The sequence below is a fragment of the Oncorhynchus gorbuscha genome, linkage group LG06, assembly GCF_021184085.1.
Source record: "Oncorhynchus gorbuscha isolate QuinsamMale2020 ecotype Even-year linkage group LG06, OgorEven_v1.0, whole genome shotgun sequence".
Classification (NCBI taxonomy): domain Eukaryota; kingdom Metazoa; phylum Chordata; class Actinopteri; order Salmoniformes; family Salmonidae; genus Oncorhynchus; species Oncorhynchus gorbuscha.
Genome location: NC_060178.1, coordinates 82,875,277 through 82,889,796, shown reverse-complemented (window position 1 = coordinate 82,889,796; position 14,520 = coordinate 82,875,277).

Genomic DNA, 14,520 nt, shown 5'->3' with positions numbered 1-14,520 from the left:
GTTCATACATATGGATTATTGCTACTTTTCAAACAGGCTCTAAATGGAAAAGCTGTAGAGATGTATTTGTAACCCCCCATCAATAGCCTAAATGCGCATTTAATCTCAAATACAGTATAATATTAGAGCCATTCCTTGAAATGCAGTTTTGAACACGTATTCCATTTCCTCTGACCACATGGTGGCACTGGTGCTTCATACAGACACCTCCCATGTACAACCACTAAACCCGATGGGAGCCACCAGTCACTGAATCATGTGGCTTACTTTTACACATCGATTTGCTGTGGGAGGATGAATCACAAAACTACATTGTGGACAAAATACCACCCCAAATACACACAAAAGCAAGGGATTTATCTACTTACTGCTCCCAAAGGGGCTATTCAACAAATATGAAGATAAGAACATGGCTGAAAAAGGAGGATATTCAGTGCTAATAAATTATACATGTCTACATTTGGAATAGTTCTAATATCTCCAAGGTATATTCAACAGAAACAATCATCAACCACAAGTGATTGTTGACCAATAATACTGTAATATAGAAATGATCTATTATAATTGTAGGTCTCACTTTATTCTGTATGCTTCTGCTTACATTTGGTATTTATCAAGTGTTTATTAGGAAATGATGTGTTATCACTGGGTTGTTTCTGGGTACCTTTACAACATAATTGGCAACTAGTACCTGGTACCAATCAATTCTGGGTGATTCCCAAATAAACAGATATATAATCCATGTTATTAATGTATAATGTACCATAAGATATGGCGCTATTAAATCTTTTGATGATTGCTCATCAGAGGTGTCATGCACCCATTGTTTTTATAACACAAAGTATATGAGGATGAATTTTTGAAACACCTGAAACTTTTTCCTGCAATCTAGAGCCATAATATTTATGCCTAATTTTATGTAAAAAAAATGTACACTATATATACAAAAGTATGTGGACACCCCTTCAAATCAATCAATTTGACTATTTCAGCCACACCGGTTGCTGACAGGTGTATAAAATCGAGCACACAGCCATGCAATCTCCATAGACAAATATTGGCAGCAAAATTGCCTTACTGAAGAGCTTAGTGACTTCAACTTGGCACCGTCATAGGATACCACCTTTCCAACAAGTCAGTTTGTGAAATTTCCGTCCTGCTATAGCTGCCCCGGTCAACTGTAAGTGCTGTTATTGTGAAGTGGAAACGACTAGGAGCAACAACGTTTCACCCGCAAAGTGGTAGGCCACACAAGCTCACAGAACGGGACCGCCAAGTGCTGAAATGTGTAACATGTCAAAATAGTCTGTCCTCGGTTGCAACACTCACTACCAAGTTCCAAACTGCTTCTGGAAGCAACTTCAGCACAAGAACTCAGGATATTCATGAAATGGGTTTCCATGGCTGAGTAGCCGTACACAAGCCTAAGATACCTAAGCGCAACGCCAAGCATCGGCTGGAGTGGTGTAAAGCTCGCTGCCATTGGACTCTGGGGCAGTGGAAATGCGTTCTCTGTGATGAATCACGCTTCACAATCTGGCAGTCCGACGGACGAATCTGGGTTTGGCGGATGCCAGGAGTATGCTACCTGCCCGAATGCATAGTGCCAACTGTAAAGTTTGGTGGAGTAATAATAGGTCTGGGGCTGTTTTTCATGGTTCGGGCTAGGCCCCCCTAGTTCCAGTGAAGGGAAATTTTAACGCTACAGCACACAATGACATTTTAGACGATTCTCTGCTTTCAAATTTGTGCAGTTTGGGGAAAGCCATTTCCTGTTTCAGCAGGACTATGCCCCCATACACAAAGTGAGGTCCAAACAGAAATGGTTTTTCGAGATCGGTGTGGAAGAACATGACTGGCCTGCACAGAGCCCTGAACTCAACCCCAATGAACATCTTTGGGATGAATTGGAATTCCGACTGCGAGCCAGGCCTAATCGCCCAACATCTGTGCCCTACCTCACTAATGCTCTTGTGACTTGAATGGAAGCAAGTCCCTGCAGCAATGTTCCAACATCTAGTGAAAAGCCTTCCCAGAAGAGTGGAGGCTTTTATAGCAGCAAAGGGGGGGGGACCAACTCCATATTAATGCCCATGATTCTGCAATTTTAATTTTAATGTTTTATTTCACCTTTATTTAAATAGGTAGGCCAGTTGAGAACACTTTCTCATTTACAACTGCGACCTGGCCAGGATAAAGCAAAGCAGTGCGATAAAAACAACAACACATGGGATAAACAAACATACAGTCAATAACACAATAGAAAATCTGTATACAGTGTGTGCAAATTAAGTAAGGTAAGGCAATAAATAGGCCAATAGTGGCGAAGTAATTACAATTTGGCAATTTACACTGGAATGATATATGTGCAGATGAGGATGTGCAAGTAGAAGTACTGGTGTGCAAAAGAGCAGAAAAACAAAAACAAATATGGAGATGAGGTAGGTAGTTTGTTGGATGGGCTATTTGTAGATGGGCTGTGTACAGCTGCAGTGATGTGTAAGCTGCTCTGACAGCTGGACGCTTAAAGTTAGTGAGGGAGATATGTCTCCAACTTCAGTGATTTTTGCAATTTGTTCCAGTCATTGGCAGCAGAGAACTGGAAGGAAAGGTGGCCAAAGTAGGTGTTGGCTCTGGGGATGACCAGTGAAATATACCTGCTGGAGTGCATGCTACGGGTGGGTGTTGCTATGGTGACCAGTGAGCTGAGATAAGGCAGAGCTATACCTAGCAAAGAACTTATAGATGACCTGGAGCCAGTGGGTTTGGCAACGAATATGTAGTGAGGACCAGCCAACGAGAGCATACAGGTCGCAGTGGTGGGTAGTATATGGGGCTTTGGTGACAGAACGGATGGCACTGTGATAGATTGCATCCAATTTGCTGAGTAGAGTGTTGGAGGCTAATTTGTAAAGGACATTGCGAAAGTCAAGGATTGGTAGGATAGTCAGTTTCACAAGGATAAGTTTGGCAGCATGAGTGAAGGAGGCTTTGTTGCGAAATAGGAAGCCGATTCTAGATTTAATTTTGGATTGGAAAATGAGATGTTCGACAAGCAGGTGTCCACATACTTCTGGTCACGTAGTGTATATTTTTCTACATAGGTTATATAAGCATACCTCTTTAGCTGTTCAATTGTCATTTTATAGAGGGTGTCATTCTAACTGTTGTAAATCACACATCTCAATGTACTGCACTAACATGCCTAGGCTATTACATCAAAATTACAACAGTACATGACACATCATCAATACAGGCACATCATGGCATAATAATGAATACACAATTATCATGATTTAAAGCAAGTCTTTTTCTGAATATCCATACTTTTTAGCTGTCTGTATCCTCCTGACTTGTAGTTCTTTTTATAAAGAAATGAAATATGCTTCTCTACATCTCTACTAAAATCTGGGTTAAAGTTTGAAAGGAATGTGAGTTTTATTCAGGACATTTGGTAATTGCTTGCTTTTCTAAAGTATAGTAACCTTACCAGCAGCCATGCCAGCTAAGATATGTATTTACACAAGCTACTCTAACTTGATAGCCTGAAATGTCTTGGTAGAGAGTTATGAGTTTGGGAGATTAGCTAGCTAAAGCCAACTTCATAAAATCGCTATGTGGCTAATATTACAGAGAGAAAAAAACTATGTGTTTTATTTATTCATCAAGAAGGAATCAATAAGCTACGTAGCTTGATCAAATTAATTTACAAATATACCTCCTGCGAGCCCTGCCCAATCCCCGGCAGCTAAAATCAAATAAAACGCTGGGTGTGTCACTACACTCTCTCTCCTCCTCCATTGACGATACTGTCTGCAAGCACTAAAGTATCTAGCATCCTGCCTAGCATAACTTTGCTCTGTGGTGCACCTTGGAAGGAACCACTTACTAGGGGGAAGAGGGGGGGTCCTCTTTACCCTGTCCAGTCAGTGTGCCTAATCTGCAAAATACAATTTGATCAAGAATTATAAAACGTGGGCTTAATAATAAAGTTGAGTAATGAATTTAACTGACAAATTTAAAAACACAACAAATCTTAAGGGGCACGTGCCCTTGTGCCTCCTATGGGCATGACGCCTCGCTGATCATTATCAGTGATTTAAAAATAGTTGTGTGTTCATTGATTTAATAACCCAAAACAAAAAGAGCACTACTACTGTAGTAACTTGAATAGAGGGCTCTATTCAATCCGTATCGTGAAAGTTCAACGTTACAGCGTGATTGCAATTTACAGTTAAACACTGCATAGGTTGGCACAATCAGAATGTACCTTTACATTTTGATCGCGCAATCTGGAACGCTTCAGTGATATAGATTGAATAGAGCCCTGAGTCTGTGATACAATTAGATTTAGAACAGAAGTATCTTGGTTCTCGGTGTATGAGAGTAAAAAAGTAGGATTTTAGATTACTTTGAAGTAGAAACTGCCATTGTTATCATTGGAGGCACAAGGCATTTTTCACTTTCAGATAGAGTGTGGGTGAAATCCCTTTGAAGAAATGTTAGCTTTCTCTATACAGAACAAAGGAATGGTGCCAACAGACATTTCTGAGTCTCTCTCAAATACATTTTGAAATGAGGTCTTGTAATATTGTGAACTTTACCAGCTTTTTTTGCTCTGACTAAAGTAAAAGCTAATTCAATGCCATATATCACAATGTATTGTATCTAAACGTGAAATGTATTTCGCCGGTCTGCAATATCCAAGGTATTGTTCACCTGTCCACTGGGGAGTTGTCTATACTGTGTGTAGTCGCCACAGGGAATGACTGTTCAGAAAGTTAAATACATTTGGAATATCTCCAGGACATGAGGGTCAATATCGTTACCTCATACGATAAGTGCCCCAGAACCTTTTATAATATCTATAGCGATGGATAGATCCAGACAATGAAGGATTTGTCACATGCCAAGAAATACATCAGTGTTATTTGATAGTAACAGGCTTACAGAACTGATACTTTATAAAGACAACAAATCATGATAGTGTTCATTTTGTAATAATGCACAAGCCTGAGACAGGTTACTTAAACATGTTGTGTGTGTTATAGGAAAGTGCATCATTTTACATTTTATAAAAGAGACAGCAATTGTTTATTTTATGCTTAAAGCTCTTTCTGCATTTCAGTTCATGCTCCAAATGTGTTCGCTAGGGTCATCCAGGGTTTCCATGCACACCTTTACAACAAAGCTTTGGTGAAAAAGCTAATTGATAAACTGAAACATCCTATAATTGAATTCAGGCCAGAAACACATTATACAAAATTTACTTGGAATGTGGACCTTAAATCTGCAGGTTAAACAGCCAATTAACTAGTCACTTATTCACCAACCTGTCAGAAGGTGAGCGTAGCTGGTGCATGAAGTCAGGCGCAGGAGAGCAGAATGAGTGAGCAACGTACTTTACTCAACAAGACACAAGGTACACATTGACACTTGACCAAAACGGTAAAGATAACGCACGGGTGAACACAGCACTCGTCAAAAAAAACAGACATCAACATAAACCTAACTGAACATGAAATAATCCCGCATAACACAATGGGGAAAACAGAGGGTTTAAATACAGGAACAAATAATAGTGAAATGGAAAACAGGTGTGAAAAAGACCAAACCAAAGGAAAAAGAAAAGTAGATCGGCGATGGCTAGTAGACCAGCGATGCTGACCGCCGCCCGAACGAGGAGAGGCACCGACTACGGCGGAAGTAAGCTGACGCCGGCCTCGAGGTTGACCCGGAGGACGAGGTGCAGGGCGATCCGGATGGAGATGGTGGAACTCCCTCAGCATCGAAGGGTCATGTCCTCCACCGGCACCCAGCATCTCTCCTCCGGACCGCGCCCTTCCCAGTCCACAAGGTACTGAAGGCCCCTCGCCTCGAGTCCAGTATGGATCGAACTGCATACACCGGAGCCCCCTAGATGTCCAGAGGGGGCGGAGGAACCTCCCGCACCTCAGCTTCCTGTAGCGGACCAGCCACCACCGGCCTGAGGAGAGACACATGAAATGAGCGCTTAATACGGTAATCGGGGGGGAAGCTGTAGCCTGTAACACACCTCGATTATTCTCCTCGGGACATTGAATGGCCCCACAAACTGCGGGCCCAGCTTCCGGCAGGGCAGGCGGAGGGGCAGGTTTTGGGTTGAGAACCAGACCCGGTCCCCCGGTGCAAACACCGGGGCCTCGCTGTGGTGACGGTCGGAGCTCACCTTTTGCCGCCTCACGGCCCGTTGTAGGTGCACGTGGGCGGCGTCACAGGTCTCCTCCGAGCTCTTAAACCATTCGTCCACCGCGGGAGCTTCGATCTGGCTCTGATGCCAAGGTGCCAGAACCGACTGATACCCCGGTACGCACTGGAAAGGAGAGGTTAGTGGAGGAATGGCTGAGTGAGTTTTGGGCCATCTCTGCCCAGGGGATGAACGCCGCCCACTCCCCCGGCCAGTCCTGGCAATATGACCGCAGAAACCTACCCACATCCTGTTTTACTCTCTCCACCTGCCCGTTACTCTCGGGGTGAAAACCTGAGGTGAGGCTGACTGAGACCCCCAGACGTTCCATGAACGCTCTCCAGACCCTGGATGTGAACCCCGATCAGAAACTATGTCCTCAGGCACCCCGTAGTGCCGGAGACGTGTGTGAACAGGGCCTCCGCAGTCTGTAGGGAGACCAGAGAAAGGGAGGAGACAGCAGGACTTAGAAAACCAATCCACAACAACCAGGATTGTGGTGTTGCCCTGTGAGGGAGGAAGATCCGTCAAGTGCGACCATGGCCGTTGCGGAACGGGTAGGGGTTGTAATTTCCCTTTGGGCAGGTTCCTGGGAGCCTTGCACTGGGCGCACACCGAGCAGGAGGAAACAAACCCTCAAATCAAATCAAATGTCCTTGGCCAAGGTGGATCACCAGTACTTCCCACTAAGGCAACGCACCGGCCGACTGATGCCAGGATGAGGGCCAGGATGAGGGCGCTCAATGTCCGCGTCCAGCTCCCACACCACCGATGCCACCAGGGAAGAGGCTGGAAGTATGGGAGTGTGATCCATGGACTGCTCCTCTCTGTCATGCATCCGGGACAGTGCGTCTGCCTTAGCGTTCTGGGAACCTGGTCTGTAGGATAGAGTGAAAACAAAATGGGTAAAGAACATAGCCCACCTTGCCTGGCGAGGGTTCAGTCTCCTCGCCGCCCGGATGTACTCTAGATTGTAATGGTCAGTCCAGATGCGAAAAGCAGTCCATTGATATGGCACAATACATTTCTGTGAATCAAATTTGACCTACGTAATCAATTAAGCAATGCCAGCCTACCATAAACACGTTTCCAATACGTACAGTTATTTATAGCAATGACAACCAATAGGCTACCAAGAAAGCCTACGTTCTATTATGGTTATCAATTTCTATGATGAAACATACCGACATACAGCTATACCCAGGGGCGTCACTTGAGTTCTTGCATTGGAATTATATTGAATTCTGCTTATATCACGCTATACCACAATACACATACACACCATAGACAGCACCATACACAATAAAGCAACCAACCAGCTAGCTTGTTTAAATCTTACCTTTTCAAAAGAGTTGCAGCTTCCTTGATGCTCTGTTGAACTTCCTGAGTAATCGATCATGTCATTTTCCCAAAAATATTATTGTATGATCCCCATCAAATACTAGTTGGATTTGTTGAGCTTTCCTCCGGTGTAGCATGCTTCTTCTGTGCTGACTGAACACGTTTGTCAAAGTGGAAAATTAGTTCTTGCACGAAGCTGTGGATGTCCCAAAAGTCAGTCCATGTTTCAGTGCAGTAAGCACGGTCAGCATAGCGGAGAGAGGGCCAGAGAGTCGTTGCAGGATATCAAGTGGGGTCCATTTGTCCTCATTGGACCCCACATGACCATTTGTCCTCATTGGAGCCAGAGCAGGCGATTTAAATCTGCAAAAACTGTCGAGAGACACTAAACTCAGCTTCCACTAAATCTGTTTTACTTAGATCCAGCAGTGGCTTCACCTGTTTCACATCTAGAAGGCAATGGCTCTCTGGGTCAAGGGCACACAGGGCCTCCACCAGGTGATTGTTGCGTTTGTTGAATCGTTCTGACATTTCACCAATGACAGCATCCATCATGCTGAAGAACAGTATTTTACACTAAGTCTCTTCTCCTCTGTCCTGCTGGCCTACTGTACTGTCCAGTGAATATAGTATATTCTACAGTGGATACAGTCAGCACCCCCTGAAACATCTGAATAAAAAAACAAGTAAATAAATATTATTATTAAAAAAAATATTTGGGGCCTTTAATAGTCCTGTATTAGCGGACCGATATGGTCGTCTGCAGCGCAGGCAAAATGTTTTCCAGCTACTGCTCATTGCTCTCCTCCTTTTTACATACATTTCAAAGGAGTCATACCTAACCACCCAGTGGCTTTCCATAGTCCCCCTGCTGGAACCTGGTCTCAAAGTATTTTGTTTTATTCTGTATGTAAATCTGAGACACTCAATTTAATATGATACATATTGATACACTTTTGTATGATATGTTACCAATTTAAATATGTATAATATGTTACGATCTGCAAAATGTACTACAATATGTTTTTGCCTTACAATTTTTGCCTTAACGCTGCAAAGAAAAGTTGAGTTATAGTTCTGTCTTTCTTATTGAGTGTCCCGGATTTACATTTACTATGTTACGTCTAGTCTATGAGATCAGGCTGTCTACACACATGGTAGCCAGCCCTATCCATTGTGTTGACACAGTGCAGTAGAGACACATATTTTTTGGTGCCAACCTGTCACTCAATCATTGTAACTTTTTTGCCATTTTTATATAGGGACCTAAAAATAAAGTTGGAACTGAGGGGCCTAAGCCCCGTTTAGACCCCTCGTGGCACCAGACCCGAGTAAGTTTGTTGTCTTTGCTGAAAGTTACTCTTCAAGACAATATATTGACAGAAGCTAATTTTACTTATGAAGAGATGCAGAAGAAGGTACATCTAATGGGATTCTGTTCAGTCTTGCCTCACCGTTATAATAGATTTAATGGACTGTAAAATGCCAGAACATGACATCAACCATTGTGAAGCTCATAGGAAAACAAACGCTTGATGCTTTGAATTAACATAAGAGGATCATGTCAGGTTGCTATAAATGCCTTCTTTCAGACCACTTCAAGTGAAGTATTACTAAAATGCTTTTATCATTTTTGTCAACAAAATGTAAGGGATTTCAAGGGGTGCTAGAACATGTGTTGCCTGATAGACATGACCCCCCCCGCCCATATTCTGAAATGGCATTTTTGCCATTGAAGACTGATATTCTGAAGTTTTTTGACAACGCAATATGAGTTTTTATTAGTCAGTATAGCAATGTTTCAGTAGAAAACTAAAGAGAGTAAACAAATGTGAAAGATGATGAAGGCCAGTGATGAAGATGCATCTAGCGACTTGCTGGCGCCGAGGGCCAGCGTGATGACACAATCACAATTTCTGTCAATGTTTGCATGACAGACCTTGTGGGGGCTATCACAGCGGTCAAACACACCTTATCTGTGGCAATCTTGATGAAGACACATTTCCAAAGAAGTTAGGAGAGGTGAAGACTGATGAAACATGAATCAACTAAATTAATGTCATTGTGTGAATTCAATTGTTTCAAGAGTTCATGAAGAGCTATGAAATTTGATATGTTTCATTGTACTGTAAGTGCTATGGATTTATTGTTACAGAGAGACTGTGTTATTCTGTTCGTCAGCCAGGGAAGTGTTAAAAGAAGAGTGATACAGGGGTGAATCCGTATAATTTAGATAAATGTTGTGATGATTAGATCCAAGAATCTTTATGTTGTTTTCATGCCTTTTCTTATGTTTTGGGCCATGCAAAGTGATGTTAATTAGACAATAGAAGATTCTGAGATTTGGCGCTCTTGGAAGAGTAAATGTCACGTTCGTCGTATGAATCGGACCAAGGTGCAGCGTGGTATACGTACATTTTAATTTATTAAAAGTATGAACACTGAACAAACTAACAAAACGAACCATGATGCTAATATGAATAGTGCAGACAGGCGACTAAACATAGAACAAGATCCCACAAACACCAAAAATGGCTACCTAAATATGATCCCCAATCAGAGACAACGATAAACAGCTGCCTCTGATTGGGATCCATATCAGACCACCATAAACATACAAATACTTAGACCTACAAAACCCTAGACATACAAAAACCCAAGACAATACAAAAACTAGCGTATCCACCCTGACACCCTGACCTAACCAAAATATAAAGAAAACAGAGATATCTCAGGTCAGGGCGTGACAATAAAATCTGGGTTTAAATGTCGATCATGGAGTCATTGGTAAACCGATCTCCTGATATACAGTACGCTTGTATGTCAGAGTGGTGAATTTTATATATTGTTAAAAGACTTACATTTTTGTATTCTTTTCATCATGAAGATTTCTGGTATGTACCATTTGTTAATTCTATTCTTATTGCGAAACTGTAATAAATCAGATTATTTTTTAGATGGATACGAACGGTAGTCGTCACATTTCTGTGTAATATTCCTTGAATTATTATTTGGTTAAATGTTTAATGGTAAATGTTATTCACAATATACATAGCATCTATGCTCTGTCTCTAACTGTGCATCTCTAAGCTAAGGTTAATTCAATCATTTTATGCTAGGACATTGATTGCAAGATATTAGTATTTTGTTCCTTAGCCTCTTAATAATTGCATAACGGTAAACCTAGACACATGCATCTTATAGTATTCTGAGTGGTGACGCAAGGCTCGCAACCTTGGCTATACCCACTGGATACGATTATGGGCCTTTAGCCTTCAAATTACAGTGGAGTCAGATAGTACATCATATATTAGGGTCCCTCTACAATTCTCTGTCATCCTCAGACAAAGTGAATATTCACTATTCTACAATGTAACGTTATTGAGCTGTCAGTTTCCCAAGCTAATTCCCTACTTTTCACACTGACACAGTATAAACAGCTCTACAGGCTTCACTGTCATGGTGCACAGTCAGTACACAACACTATGCTCATCATGTCTTAGCAGGAATAGATTGTGACAGGTGTCCCAGCAGGGTCAGACAGCCAGGGAAGACCAGTCTACAGAGCTCAGGTGAATTTTGCAGTATATTATAACAATCAGTGAATGGATATAAAGTTCCATCCTGAGTTGACGGGTAGGCTACAGTCTGGGATCTGGGAATAATGGTAATTTCAATTGAACCATTGATTCTACACTTGGATAATATAATGTATAAATGTACACCAAGGTAATTATTTGTCATACCTCATCTGAGCAGGATCAGATGATGACTGGGGCCTCATCAGGGTCAGGCAACAAGGGAAGACCAGTCTGTGACAGTGCTGAGTTGAACTTTTTCAGATGCACACTTTATTCTCTCTACAGCAAACACTGGACGAGCCAGAAGCTTCAATGATTGAAACTACTGTATTTTCAGGTAGTCTGACAAATCTCTAAAGTTGATTTCCAAACTGTATCAAGGGTTGATAGAGGCACAAAGCATGTAAAACAAAAATGTGAGGAAGACCTGGGAGACATTATTAATGATGAATGGATACAGATATGTCTGAATTCCGAGTCATGTTCATATAATCTCAGACATAAATTACTGCAGTTTAAGGCCATCCATAGAATGTACTATATGCCAGTGAAACTGAATATCATTCACTCAGAAATGTAATTCCTCAAAAGGGGACATACAGTGCCTTCGAAAAGTATTCAGACCCCTGGACCTTTTCCACATTTTGGTATGTCACAGGCTTATTCTAAAATTGATTAAAACAATAAAACTCCTCAGCAATCTACTCACAATACCCAATAATAACAAAGCAAAAACAGGTTTTTATAAATCTTTTCTAATTTATAAAACATAAAAAACTGAAATATCACATTATGTACGATACATATTCAGACCCTTTGCTATGAGACTCAAAATTGAGCTCAGGTGTTTCCATTTATCATCCTTGAGATTTTTCTACAACTTGATTGGAGTTCACCTGTGGTAAATTAAAACGATTGGACATCTGGCTATATAAAGTCCCACAGTTGACAGTACATGTCAGAGCAAAAGCCATGAGGTCAAAGGAATTATCCGTAGAGCTCCGAGGCAGGAATGTGTTGAGGCACAGATCTGGGGAAAGGCACCATGCCTACGCTGAAGCATGGTGGTGGCAGCATCATGCTGTGAGGGTGTTTTTCAGGGGCAGAACCTGGAAGACTAGTCACGATCGAAGCAAAGATTAACGCATGTCTCTAGCTCTAACAGTGCTGCAATATCTAGCAATACAATAACAATACACAAACAATCCATTAGTAAATAGCAGAAAACTAAACAAACAAGAAATTAAGACATACTGTATCAGAATGAGCAATGTTAGAGTCCGGAGTACTGTATATATAAATATATACGGTACATTTACAAAGTATTCAGACCCCTTGACTTGTTCACGTTTTGTTACGTTACAGGCTTATTCTAAAATTGTTTAAATTGTTTTTTTGTTCCTCATAAATCTACACACAATACCCCATAATAACAAAGCAAAAACAGGTTGTTAGACATTTTTGCAAAAACATTTAACTGAAATATCACAAATACATATAAGTATTCAGACCCTTTACTCAGTAATTTGTTGAAGCACCTTTGGTAGCAATTACAGCCTTGAGTCTTCTTGGGTATGACGCTGCAAGCTTGGCACACCTGTATTTGGGGAGTTTCTCTGCAGATCCTCTTAAGCTCTGTCAGGTTGAATGGAGAGCGTCTCTGCACAGCTATTTTCCGGTCTCTCCATAGATGTTTGATCAGGTTCAAGTCTAGGCTCTGGCTGGGCCACTCAAGGATATTCAGAGACTTGTCCCGAAGCTTCACCCCAGTCTGAGGTCCTGGGTGCTCTGGTGCAGGTTTTCATCAAGGATCTCTCTGTACTTTGCTCCATTAATTTTTCCCTCGATCCTGACTAGTCTCCCAGTCCCTGCCGCTGAAAAACATCCCCACAGCATAATGCTGGCACGACCATGCTTCACAGTAAGGTTGGTGCCAGGTTTATTCCAGATGTGACGCTTGGCATTCAGGCCTAAGAGTCGATCTTGGTTTCATCAGACCAGAGATTCTTGTTTTTCATGGTCTGAGAGTCCATTAGATGCCTTTTTGTGAAACTCCAAGCAGTCTGTCATGTGCCTTTTATCTTATCGAGGCAAGTCAGTTAAGAACAAATACTTATTTACAATGACATCCTAAGAACAGTGGGTTAACTGCCTTGTTCAGGGGCAGAACAACATTTTTACCTTGTCAGCTCAGGGATTTGATCTAGCAATCTTTTGGGTACTGGCCCAACGCTGTAACTACTAGGCTACCTGCCACCCCAGCTTTTACTGAGGCCTGGTTTCTGTCTTCCACTCTACAATAAAGGCCTGATTGGTAAAGTGCTGCAGAGATGGTTGTCCTTCTGGATGGTTCTCCAATCTCCACAGAGGAACTCTGGAGCTATGTCAGAGTGACCATTGGGTCAACCTCTAGGGAGAGTCTTGGTGGTTCCAAACGTCTTCCTTTTAAGAATGATGGAGGCCACTGTGTTTCTGTGGACCTTCATTGCTGCAGAAATGTTATGGTACTCTTCCCCAGTTCTGTGCCTCAACACAATCCTGTCTTGGTGCTCTACGGAAGATTTCTTAAACATCATGGATTGGTTTTTGCTCTGGCATGCCCTGTCAAATGTGGGACCTTATATAGACAGGTATGTGGCTTTCTAAATCATGTCCAAGCAATTGAATTTAACACAGGTGGACTCCAATGAAGTTGAAGAAACATCTCAAGGATGATAAATGGAAAGAGGATGCTCCTGAGCTCAATGTCAAGTAAATAAGGTATTTCAGTTTTTTACTTTTGATAAATTTGCTAACATTTCGAAAAGTATTTCTCACTTTTTCATTATGGGGTATTGTGTGTAGATTGATGAGGGGAACATTTTTTAAATCAATTTTAGAATAAGTCTGTAATGTAACAACGTGAAAAAAGTCAAGGGGTCTGAATACTTTCCGAATACACTGTGTGTACAGTACCAGTCCAAAGTTTCGACACAATTACTCATTTAAATCAAATCAAATCAAATGTATTTATATAGCCCTTTGTACATCAGCTGATATGTCAAAGTGCTGTACAGAAACCCAGCCTAAAACCCCAAACAGCAAGCAATGCAGGTGTAGAAGCACGTGGCTAGGAAAAACTCCCTAGAAAGGCCAAAACCTAGGAAGAAACCTAGAGAGGAACCAGGCTATGAGGGGTGGCCAGTCCTCTTCTGGCTGTGCCGGGTGGAGATTATAGCAGAACATGGCCAAGATGTTCAAATGTTCATAAATGATCAGCATTGTCAAATAATAATAATCACAGTAGTTGTCGAGGGTGCAGCAAGTCAGCACGTCAGGAGTAAATGTCAGTTGGCTTTTCATAGCCTATGATTAAGAGTATCTCTAACACTC